Here is a 12779-nt window from a genome sequence, read left to right as displayed (position 1 = left end):
TCTACACACACATACATTCTAAGCACTCTTGTTGTATCCACTCACTGAGCCTCCAGTGGATATACAGGAGATGCTTGCGCTATTTAGGGCTCCAAGTATTTGTACTAATTGTATAACCATAAAAGCCTCCTTTTTGAAGCGGACTTAACCGAAAACCTTTTCTCTTATTACCCTTCGTAGATGTAAATAGCGTGTCTCATGCCTACCCATTTGAGGTACAGTGAGAGTCAATATAGCATGGGGCACACACCCTTCCAGCCCCTGGTAAAAGGCTGTTAAAGTATAGGAACACACTAACACCTAAGTTTTATTTTGCTGGACACCCTTCGTCGAGGGTGTTGAGCTAACACCCTCTCACTATGTTGTATCCGAAAACACTAAAGGGGTGTTCCTTTCGCGACAAGCCAGTTTACATCCTTACGGGTGTAAAAAATTTACTGCATGCAGCAACAGCAGGCAAGGCGTAGCCAGGGAGCGAACTGCCTAAGCAAGCCCGCCGATGGCGATGCATTTCAGCGCGTGTCTGTCTTCTTCTTCACAATCACCCCTGGTGTTGATAGGTTGTCATCCTTGTGACCTAAAGAGAAGTAACAGGGTTATAATACGGCTTGAGACAGTTAATGTGGATGGTTTCTCGCCCCCGATGACGAAGGTTGGAAGATGGTGTGCGGCTTCAACCACATAATTATCAGGACAGGTCTGCGACACCACGCGGTGGTCCGTGGTACTTGAAAAGGAGCTTAGACGAAAGGCCGGCAACAACTACTGATGTTACCCACAGCCGCACGAAAGAGTCGATGGTGAAAGGGCAGAAGCGATATCGGAGCCGTGATGCTGTTTTTGGTGACACTGATGGACGTGGGTGAAAAAACGGGCCAGTTATGTGCCCATTCTTGGCCAGTTATGGCCAGTTATCTACCGATTGCTAAGCATGCTTTCTCGGTTACAACAAGATGTGCCCGCAATTAGTACGCTGCTGGAAACAGCTCTCTTAGATTTCATTTGAAAATGTCCACATATGCCTCAATGGCATTAAAATTATTATTTGTGTCCTTGTAGAGTTAGAAGGTACTAAGAACTAGTTACCTAAATTCCAATAACGAAAAGATCAGTAACGGCTAGTACAATATATTGATAAAATTATGCACTTGGTTTGCTTTGCGTAACGACATTCCTCTTTTTTTTTTCGTGCTGCCTGATGATTGGGGCAACCTGTATATATATCCAAAAAACGGTCATTTAGTGACACTAAAGAGCACTTGTGGTTTTTAGAAATTTTAACTGAGGAAACTGCATCGTCCAAATGGCAAAGCTTTTACTGATCACTTAACTTTCTAGTTTGTTTTTTTTTTTGCACATTAAAAACCAGTTGCTGAAGAACCGCAATAAAATATGTACAGCGTAAAGCAATTGCCCATGAGCGACATATAGCGTGCGGAAAGCTCACGTATTCACTGATGGAGTACCAGAAAAGGTAACAACGATGTTTCACCCAGTGTCCTATGAGTCCATGCACAAGTCACGTGTTAACTACTGACACAAAACTTTCGCACGCGTCATTGAAAGTATATTTTTACGCTCTGTGTAGCTACTTCAGCCTTTGTGAGACGCAGGTCACACGTTTTATTTGCCATAAATTCTGCTTCAAACTTTTAACTGGCGTAAACTGGCACGCGACACCGGTGAGCGATTACGCTCATAGGTACAGGTATACAGCATGTGTTGGCATCGGCTAATGTTCGAGACGTCTGTCTCAACTTGACGGCTAGCTGAACTGAGCAGGCGCCAGGAGTGCGCGCGGCGTGCTGCGATTTATTGCTACGATAGCGCAATTAGGCAATGGAAGCCGAAGAGACTATTGCTTCCAGGAAGCTTGAAGGCGCCTAGGCGAGCGGAAGCCAGTGGCGTGATTGTGCTAGCTCGACATCCGCAGGCTTCAGATGTCAGGCGTCTCCACGCCCCTTGGGGTGGACTACTGCGCAACACACTCCTCTTGACCCGACACTGGCTGGAGAGACGACGATGGCTGGGATCAAGCATCGGAACCACAGAGCATCCATTGTGACTAATCGGCACAGTCTTCGTTTAACGAGTCAGCGCCACGCTGCTGCATGTGTGTAGTTTCTGGCGTAAGGTAGAGGAAGGCAAGCTTCCGTTTTTTTTTTTTTTCGGGCTAGTAGTGGTCGCCGCAGATAGAAACCTAATCAGCCGGGAAGGGGAAGTTTTGTCGAAGAAGATAATAACAACTCCCATTTTCTCTGTTTTCTTTTTCCTATTATTACCCACTTCACTTACCACTGCTGATAACAACGCACTGTGTGGGAGTGAAATAAAGCAGCGCAAATGTAAATAAAGTACATTTAAATGCTAAAGACAGAAAAGAACAAGAAAAAAACGTATTCTATTGTCACGGCGTCGTGCCGTAGACGAAGGGAGCAAACACGTTAAAACATTGATATCTTGTTTTATAATATATATTCAGATGTCATACATAAACGACATCGGTACTTTTTGTGGGCTGATTCCGCTAACTCACACGATTACACACACGTGACTGCCGTAGGGTATGTGACACTGCACTAGTTGGGTCTAGCTGGCCTCTCTGTATAGATGATGCCCCTCCCCCCCTCCTTCTTTCGATAACACAAAAGATTATCACCCAACTTCACACAATACTTTAAACGAATATCTCAAACATTGGAGGCTTTTTATTCATCTTACATAATCACCTGGCACTTACCATTCATATGAAGTGTGCATTCCTTTTTCATCCACAAAGTTGTTTCAGGAATTGCTAATACCAAGACAATGAATGAACTGCAACCACGTGTTTTTCCTTCTTGTTAGCATAAATCAATAATCCAAGCACATTTAGGTCGGTTATCTAGAACATGCTTGTTTTTGTTTAACCCATCTGCATTGTATTCTTACCTGCTGTCTACATAGTTCGCCTTTCTTCTTCCCCTTTGTAACGACCTCCTGATTTAGTTATTCAAATGAGTACATATATAAATTCCCATTCTACCTATTAAAATTATAAATGCCTTCTTCATACATTGCCGTGCATATACACTACTTTGTAAAGCCTAGCAAAACTTCGTTATATACTAGAGCTTCAAGAGTATATTTTACATTCACGCACCACGTTTAAAAACTAATGAACTTAGTGAAGAAGAAATGCCGCGGTCCGCATCAAATTATCTACCCCTCCCCCTCTTCTCTCCGCCCTCCCCCCCCCCCCCCCCAAAGAAAAGAAATACGAGGTCACTGTTTATTCAGAAAAATATGCTCACACGCGACCAGGTCCTCTCCCGAAAGGCAATCAACAAGAAGAATTTTGTTGTAAAAAATTAGAAACTGAATGCCCCCTCCCCATACGAACTATGCGCACAAAATACTTCATTGTTGAAAAACAACCAAACTTCGTGTTCGTCCGCGTGGCCTAATGGATAAGGCGTCTGACTTCGGATCAGAAGATTGCAGGTTCGAGTCCTGTCGCGGACGAAAAACTTTTTTTTTGTTTTTTTTATCACCGCATTTAGCAATCACGTCTGAGGACAAGCGCGGCTGCTAGATTGCAACAACTCTGCATTTCACAGTTGTCATAACGGTAGCGGCAATCTGCAATTGCCCCACAGTGACTCGGCGACCGTTGCCTCCTTTTTGGGTGGCACGTGAATGTCCCCGGACTAAGGGGTCGTATATCGTCTGACTCACCTACAACTGCTCTCATTCATTGGGGCTAACAGTGCGAAGACCGAGACATAGAGTAGACGTAGACACGGACATGGGTCATGTCTGGGTGTTCGCGCTGTTTACCACAATGAAGATGCCCCAAATCACTCTATTTTCCATCTTTCCCTCGTTCAGTGAAGGTATGAACACTAAAACAATTTCGGCTTCTGACTCGCAGGTCGCGGGTTCAAATCCCGGCTGCGGCGGCTGCATTTCCGATGGAGGCGGAAATGTCGAGGCCCGTGTGCTCAGATTTGGGTGCACGTTAAAGAACCCCAAATGGTCAAAATTTCCGGAGCCCTCCACTACGGCGTCTCTCATAATCATATGGTGGTTTTGGGACGTTAAACCCCACAAATCATCATCATCACTAAACAATTGTTTTTGAACTCTGAAACACAAGCATGGAATTCACGATGAAAACTACCCTTGTGATTTTATTGACTCCTCTCAACGCCAGAGTCACCAGATGCTACCGAGCTAACAAGCAAATAATCATTGCAAAATAAGCCAGAAAGAAGTGTAAAAGTAATTAGTTTTCCCATTTTTGCAAAATAATATTAGTAATAATAGTGAATGTCATTCGAAAATGAGGGAGAGTTGAAAAAAAGTCACGTTTTTATTTTGTAGCGATCTTATAAGTAACTATAAGCGAAATACATTTTTACTTTTAACAATGTCTCCTTATTACTCTTCATTCGGTTGAATGCACATTTATCAGAGCATGCCTAATGTTACTTGCTGATTTCCCCAAAGTTCGTTTGACTTCACACTCCACTCCACAAACTCATTAACACACACACTGTTATAATGAACTACGAACGTGTTATTGGTGAACGTGATGATAAATACAATGACTATGTTTAATCAAAAATGAAAATAAGCCTCAAAAACATGACAAGCGACTGGAAGTTTCTACATGTGACTTGGCAAAAAAAAAGGAAGCCGAAATCAACTTGCTATAGGCAAAAGTGGCAATTCTGTAATTATTTCACGCATGTTTATTTACGTAGCCGGCTTCATTTTATAACAAAAACACTGATGGAGCATTTCCACTTGTATTCTCTTATGAGAAACTGATGAGCGTATCAATGTGGTCAAGTGGTCCAAAGCACTGCGTTCAGGTTGCATTACTGGCGTGAATTTGAATCGCACATCTGACAATTCCTTTTTTTCCCGTATATAGTGATGGTTGAGCAAACAATTTTTTTCCTGCTTTCTGCAAGCCTATCATCGTATATGCATTCCAAAATGCCAAGCATAGAACAAGGACAAGCTGGCTACAGTAGTTTGTGACACTTCGTGCAACTATAGACTGTGCGTGTGTGTTGGACAATATGATATCATAGGTTAGGCACTCGACATACACCTATTTTTTTTTTTTTACAGGGCACCGGACGAAGAGATGAGTTAGCACACTCCTATATTTGTTCGAACATTCATTCAACCGGAGGACCACTTGTTGAACCGTCCACCGCTTCTGCTCCCTGGCTAGTAGTTCCTACTGCTGAGCATGAGGTCACGGGCTCGACACCAAGCATGTGCGGTCAGGTATCTATACGGCAATAAATAACGCGCATCCGGTTTCCAGAAGGTCCACCTGTCTTGGTGTACTTGCGCAGCTGAACTAAAATTACGTTTGGGGCCAACTTTTGTACAATACAATTAACCAATTTTACATCCCCCTCTTTCACTCGCCTGAACAAACTGTGTCGAGGGCACCTTACCCTATTCGAGCTCCATATAGAGACAGTGAACACTTTGTGCAGCCCGCCGCGGTGAATTAGAGGCTACAGTGCTCGAATGCTGACTAGAAGTAAATCTTACGTAAATTGTGGATCTTACGTAAATCTCCTTCAAGCGTGACTTTCGAATCACTGACTGCGAATGTGCCTTATTCACAGCATAATTTCAAAGCATTCGATATTGCATTCCGAGAAAAAAAACTACTTTGCTCTTTCGTCTGACTTTCAGTCATGAAGTGTAATTAGCAAGCACTGCATTGTTTCAATATTTTTAGTGATTCATTTTTTGTTTTGGTGAAAAAGATTGATATAAGGCTTAAATCTGTGGGCAATCATTCTTTAGTTGAATTCATTTGAATAAAATGAAATCGATAGTTTTGATGTTGGTTCCGAAATGCGGCACATTGAACGATCCATCGAGCATTTCAGCGCCTTGACCGAAGTGATTGGTTACAGTCTAAGCCAAGGCGTATCAACTATGTAGAAAGTTTATTTATGCGATAAGCATTGTATCTTATTCTCTTTTGGCCACAAATGAGCACAACTGGTATACGCATGTTCTCTACACAAACGTAGCCACCGCCATTGAAAGCCATACACGCATATATGGGACATGACGGCGACGTTAACGCTGACGGCGAAAACCAGCCGAGAGTTCGATAAAATGATATCGGCATTAAAAAAGACACAAAGAAGGACCCCCAGCTCAACACTTCTTTCAGATTTGGCATCACCTGCAATGCTGCCTTCATTTTTTTTTTCTTAAAAAGCCCCTGCAACACTTTTTGAGCATGGTTAGAAAACGCTACCGATCGGTAGTAGAGGCTCCCGACAACACGCGTGCCAAATACTATAGCACAGCACGCGGCCTGGAATTAACATTAAATTATGAAATCAGCTAAAAGTTCCTTTCTCTTCCCTCGACAAATGACGGAAGATGCTCCAAGATCACCCGTAGAAAGCCCATCTATCAGCCATTGGCTGATTTTAACATGGCGCGCTCGATCGTTACAGAGATTGCCGCGGGAGGCCGTGACTTCACGCATGCGCACGCGATCTCACTGAAAAAAACCACGCATTCGAAGAAAAAAACAGAAAAACATGCTCGAGGCCACAATGGGCTGGTGACGTATTTTTCGCCACTGCCATCTCTCTCTTGTTAGCTTCCAACGCTTTCGGAGGGATGAGAGACGAGAGAATGCAATTGCAGCATACGACAAATTTTTGTAACGCCACTGCTGGACGGATTGTTAAAATTTTTGCGGCGTTGAATTCGTGAGGCAATAAGCTCTCTAAGTGATTTCATTCCATGGTTACTCGAAAAAAGCGTTTCAGGGCCCCTTTGAGCTAAGGATGCAACGGTTCGCTCTACCAAAGTGCGTACAAAAGAGGTTTCATGGTTAGCCCTTACCTTGAAATATTTAAAGAGATAATATGATGCCAGAAAGGTGGATGTGGTAGTGCTTTATTTGCTAAGTGAACCATAGAACATTTCATCTTTCCCTTAAAATGAAGCATGAAATGGTTGTTTAAGTTCATATTGGTAATCTGAGAATTCTTTTGTAATGTCCCTATTTTGTTTTTACGGTTAGGTCATGATGCATAGTTGTGAATAAGTTAGCGTCTCTCATAATCATATGGTGGTTCTGGGACGTTAAACCCTACATATCAATCAATCTTGTGAATAAGTTAGCTGTTCCCCTTGCAGGTTTTTTCTTGCACTGCTTTATTGCGCAAACCACGTGCACAAATATAACAAATGTGTATACGCATAACTAACCTCCTCTTCCGGAAACAGAGTATCTGGCTCTGGACCTGTGCGTCCACGCGTCCGGTTCTCCTGAGATGTCGATTGGAAAAATAACTACCAATAAACAGTTTTGTTTGTGGTGGGGTCGCTGCGAATAGCACTTATGTTCAATCTTTTGTTTTTGGGTCTTTAGTTGAACCACGAAAAAGCGAGATACACAATGAAAAACGTCTGCAGAAGCAGCGAGAGTGATTTTTTCAACTGTATTCCATCAACACTATAAGACACGATTCTTTTACAAAAAGCTCCTAAAACAGTTCTTTAAAGTCTATGAAAATTGCCAATAATACGAAAATTTTGCTGCAATTAGGCACGACGATATTGGGAAAGAAGAGCTGAATGGTCATTCAGGGTTCAGTGTGGCGTTGTAGATTGCTCTTGCACCGCAACGTTTCATTAATTCAGTTTCGAGCACTTGAACAAAGAACACTATTTCGCCATTTATATTTATATTTATGTATGCGCTGATAAATATGCTGCAACGACTCCATTGATCAATTCATTAATTTGTTTATTCCTATTATTTCTTATTTATTTAGCTTTTTATAACTTTATTTAATTAATCTATTCGACTACATATCGGAGCACCCGTGGACGCCTCATGATTTAGTATATAACAAAATTGGCATAAGAGGACATAAAAAACACGATTCGCGGGTCACGATATGAATAACGTTGCATGCATGTGCTCTACGTCATTAAATCATTCCCCATAGACACCTGTGACCCAAAGCCGCACACCACGGTTGGTGGGCGCCAAACGTGCTACACAGCGAATATCTGCCCAGGAACAACAAAACAGACAGTAGAAACTTCGGAAAATACTTGGCGGGGGTACCATATTAGTGGTGATGTTTGGTGCTACCATTTGTTATATATGACAAACGCTGATAAATATGCTGCAACGACTCTCGGTGAGCAATCAGTACAGATCGTTAATAAATAAATTACATCAACGGTTCTCTAACGTCAGTTGTGGTAGCGATGCTTGTCTAATGTGTTGTGGTTGAAGTGTCAACTGTACCCTTCATATTAACGCAGTAAACGTTTCTTTTGTGCTCACATGACTCAGCAAGCTATAGCCTAGCTTCGCTCATTCACGCAGCAATGTGCCAACGAACGCTACTTACGATGAGTTTCGACTAGAATGAAGTCTGTGTTGATGTATTGCTGCTGCCGACATTGAGTCGAACCACAAGATACCGTCTACACGCCATTGCAGTCGACGGGACTGTGGTAAGCCAACAATAAGCACACAACTACTGAATTCCCGGATTAATGCCCATTCACCTCGTCTTGGCTCAAAGCCAAGAAGAGGTGGTATGCGCAGGTAGTCGTGGAATGCTTCGCAATAAATTGGTTCCGACAGTTAGTGTGATACCTCGGATTTTTCACACATCAAACCAATTAATTCCACTATGCGACTTTCGACACACACGAACATCACCACTGTTGCAAATATTCGCATCATAAATCAGTGTCATGAATATAGAACGTGCAAAAATTTGTAGTTTTATTAATTCGCAAGGACTCTTTCGCATAATTAAGAATCACTGACAACCAATGACTTTTTACCTCACTTTAAATGCAGAGCATAGTCAAAAAACAAAACAGAAGAATTGGCAGATCCCTCGTACGAGGGGAATGCCATGCGAAGCATGCGTGGGAACGTGACTGTGGTGTAATTTTATTGAGCGAAACGTTACGCACAGACTTATGTTAAAGAGTTGCATATGTTTTATATACCCAGTTTTTTTACTGTTCCGTAACGATTCCAACAGCAGCGTGGGTATTACCAACATCACCAGCAGCAAGCTCATATGTAGCGCTTGTGCATGTGAGGATGGTAGCCCTGGATAATGCTACGTTAGACCAACTTCAGTGGATAGTGACTAACTACAAGTGATGATAATTCCATGTGATGCATGTATCATAGGAGCACATATGTAATTTTGTAAAATTCAATAGCCATCTTTGCAACCACAATAGATGGTCAACCAACATGACGCCTGCATGGGGTCTTTTTCAAGAGCAGTTCCGAGAACTGGTGTGACGCTGTGATAGAACTCATTGTCATGCAGAATGCCTTGTTACGATTTTTGCTGTGACGTTCATAATTACTCTTTCAATTAATAGAATCAGCGCTGCTGCTGCCTGCTTTGCTTAACACTCTCGCATTTATATTACCAGTGCGTGTTCTCGGCGTTCCTGGGTAGGTACAAACTGTCGATCGCCTGTGCCGCATACGCTGTCGCGGCTCTCGGCGCTGTTCACCAGTAGTCGCTTCGGATCCCAGCGCTGATCACCAGTTGTTGCGGCCCGGTCGTTTGTGGTACAGTGGTGTAGCTTCGGGTTGAGGAAACGAACGCTGACAAGATGGGGATACGAAAAACAAACAGGTTTATGGCACTATTTACATTTATTTACAGCATAGAAAGGTTAGAAGTCACACAAACCATGATCTTGGTGGTTGAACCGTTACACAGTTCAGAGCGACGTCCAGCACTCTGCAGCGTCGTTTTAAGCCCTGTCGGGCTTCTCCTCCTTGAGTGGAACACCAATCACACATACAAAACACCTCCCACAGGGCATCAGTCAGTAACGCATGGTCCACCTAATAGTTATTGCATCTCCCAACTCAATGCTCTTAGAAGAGGGGAAAAAGGGTTCTCTCCCGGAACAATTTGGCGGTTGGGTTGCTTCTTCCGCCTTTCCCTGGAAGGGCACCCAAGGAGTAGATACTTGAATCACGGAGACACGACCTGTGCGATCGGTCTGCTTCGCCGTCTTGCTAAACAAGCTGGCCCGGAGGAACTGCTTGTAGGGACATTGGCTCACGGACCGTCTTCTAATCATTTTGTCGCTCCCCGCCGCTGGATCCGAGAAACCGAGGTTCCGGGCGTGGGAGCGCTGCCAGGCTACGTTTCTCAGCGACAGCATGGCGCCTGCTAACGACGGTCATAACAACGCGCATAACGCGAGCTGTTGTGTACGGGCATGTTGCACACGTGTCTGGAGGAAAAGGTTTGACGACGTACGCGATGGGATTTTCGCGTTGTTCGTGTCATGACCAGCCGGACATACTCGTGAACTTTTTTTACTCTTCCATACTAATTTTGGAGTACACCTCAAATTCAGGAGGTGATCATGACAGCACTGAGACGTGGGTAGATAGATAGATAGATAGATAGATAGATAGATAGATAGATAGATAGATAGATAGATAGATAGATAGATAGATAGATAGATAGATAGATAGATAGATAGATAGATAGATAGATAGATAGATAGATAGATAGATAGATAGATAGATAGATAGATAGATAGATAGATAGATAGATAGATAGATAGATAGATAGATAGATAGATAGATAGATAGATAGATAGATAGATAGATAGATAGATAGATAGATAGTCAAACTCGCCGAAGATCGCTAAGAAATGCTTCACATTTAATATCAGTAACTAATTTTTGAAAACGCGTCTTACTCTGTACATATAACCTTAAAAAATGCGCTATGAAAACACTGAGAACGCTACGAGAACACTGAATACCAGGGCACTATAATATTCCCGGGAACGTTAAAATGGACGTAAGGGAATCGAACGTTAAACAATGGAGCGGCGTCATACCACCCTTTTCTCTGCAGTGAGTGTATGCCTAGTATTTCGGACAGCCTATTCTAGCTCAGAAAAAATACCTAGGTCAAGCAACACTTCAACAGTTTAGTTATTCATTATATTCTCGAGTATAAAACTACCCATTCCATCACACCTGAGTGAAAAAAAAATGTACAGATATGCTTACACCAACTGCGGTGGGAAGCAGCATCTACGCGACACTTCCTGCTGACAATAAATCGGCCTTCTAGTACGTAGGCTTCATGCGACCACCCGGACTAATAATATTTGTACCATTGTCTCCTCGAGGGCTCAAATATCAATGTCTTGAGTAATATACAGAGTCTTTTTTATACATTTTCACAGAAGACCATTTATCATTAAAAAAGAGTTTTGTCTCTGGCTTCAGATTGAAAAGCTTGCCAAGCCAGAAATTTTCTCGCTCTCCCCATGCAGTGTGGCCGAGCTGAACAAAGTCAGGTTGAACACCCTGCAGTGGGATAGCTCACTGACTGAAGCAGGCCGTTCTTGTCCTGGCTGTCAGTGAATGACGCTACGGACAGCGTGTTCATTGCACCTCCTTGTTACATGTTTACAGGACACATTTTTGTAGCGTTGAAGAGTCTCATAACATTACGCAGTGATGACAGAATTTTCTTGTCTTCCCAGTTATCTGTTATCGCAAAAGCGCAGCGTCATGCCAGATAGTGTGTGCCATAGCAGCCACCACATCAAGTAGCGCTCGCTCTGGAAGAGAAAAAAATCGCAGCATATCCACGGAGTGAATGATGATAAGTGGGACCAAGCGTTCTTGTTTCCATCTGTCCGTTCGTCGGTCCATACGTCCGCCCACCCATCCGTCCATGCGTTTAACCGTTCGTCCCTACGTCCGTCCGTCCGTGCGACCATCTGACTGTCTGTCTGTCTTTCCGTCTGTCCGATCATCCGTCCATCAAGGGAACACTCCAAGTACTACCACCTCACATCTTTTCATCATAGATTCATCATATAGAAGTACCGCCATCCAGCGGACATTCTGAGGACTAAACGAGAAGTAGCTACTTCTACGAACATGGGACGTACGACGCACGGCGTAAGGAGCTTCACTCCTAAAACAACTAACAAATGCATAGTCTATGTTCATCGAGATGCTATAGTTCTTGCTAAGCCTAAAGCATCGAATATTTGAGTAAGGCTCTCGTAAATGATGCTGAATTGACAAAATACTCCACTGCCCAAAGACAGAAATCTTCCTAGATTCGATGTCAACGGCAACCATTTTCGGTGGAGCGGCCATATTTTTTGGGCGTGCATGTGCAGTTTACAGTCGGTATTCCTCTTTACGCACAGCATTTTTTGTGTACCGGTTTGCCGAAAACCCTATATTGCAAAAGGAGCACAAAAAGAAGGCAACATGAGGAGACTACAGAGGAACGCGTGCTGAACTCATAACAGTCGCATTTATTAAACAGAACTGGATAATTACAAGAAGTTCCGCGGCCAGCACACCTTCATGTTATGGATATTTGCCCCATTTTTCAAGGATGCCGATTTCACATTCATGGAGATAGATTAACAATGCGGAAGTGCAAATATCATGGTTTTTTAATGTGAAGAGCTTTCATAATTTCCCATGATCTTCAATCAACGTGCTTCAAATGACATGCATGCTATGAAACAAAGGCTTGAAACCACATGAGAAGAGCCATAAGGTGGACTAGTTGGTGTTCATACATCATCAGAAGTTTTTCATCTTTAAAATTGATTCACTGCGCTCAATGCGTCGTGTCCTGCATTTTTCTCGTCTCATACCCGTGTGAACAAAGCACACTTTTGAAGATGAACCGCATGACTGACAGTGAGACGAA

The 12779-nt window shown here is 43.0% G+C and overlaps 1 non-coding gene across 1 annotated transcript; it reads left to right on the top strand.

Annotated features, from left to right (window-relative positions):
- The first annotated feature begins 3431 nt into the window (after positions 1-3431).
- Positions 3432-3504, top strand: TRNAR-UCG (transfer RNA arginine (anticodon UCG)). Its single transcript has one exon. It is a non-coding gene; the product is annotated as a tRNA-Arg (tRNA).
- Positions 3505-12779: the final 9275 nt, after the last annotated feature.

Source organism: Rhipicephalus microplus, chromosome X (genome assembly GCF_043290135.1).
Source record: "Rhipicephalus microplus isolate Deutch F79 chromosome X, USDA_Rmic, whole genome shotgun sequence".
NCBI classification, from domain to species: Eukaryota; Metazoa; Arthropoda; class Arachnida; order Ixodida; family Ixodidae; genus Rhipicephalus; species Rhipicephalus microplus.
The sequence above is the reverse complement of the archived record's forward strand: the minus strand, read 5'-3'. Positions and strand labels throughout refer to the sequence as shown.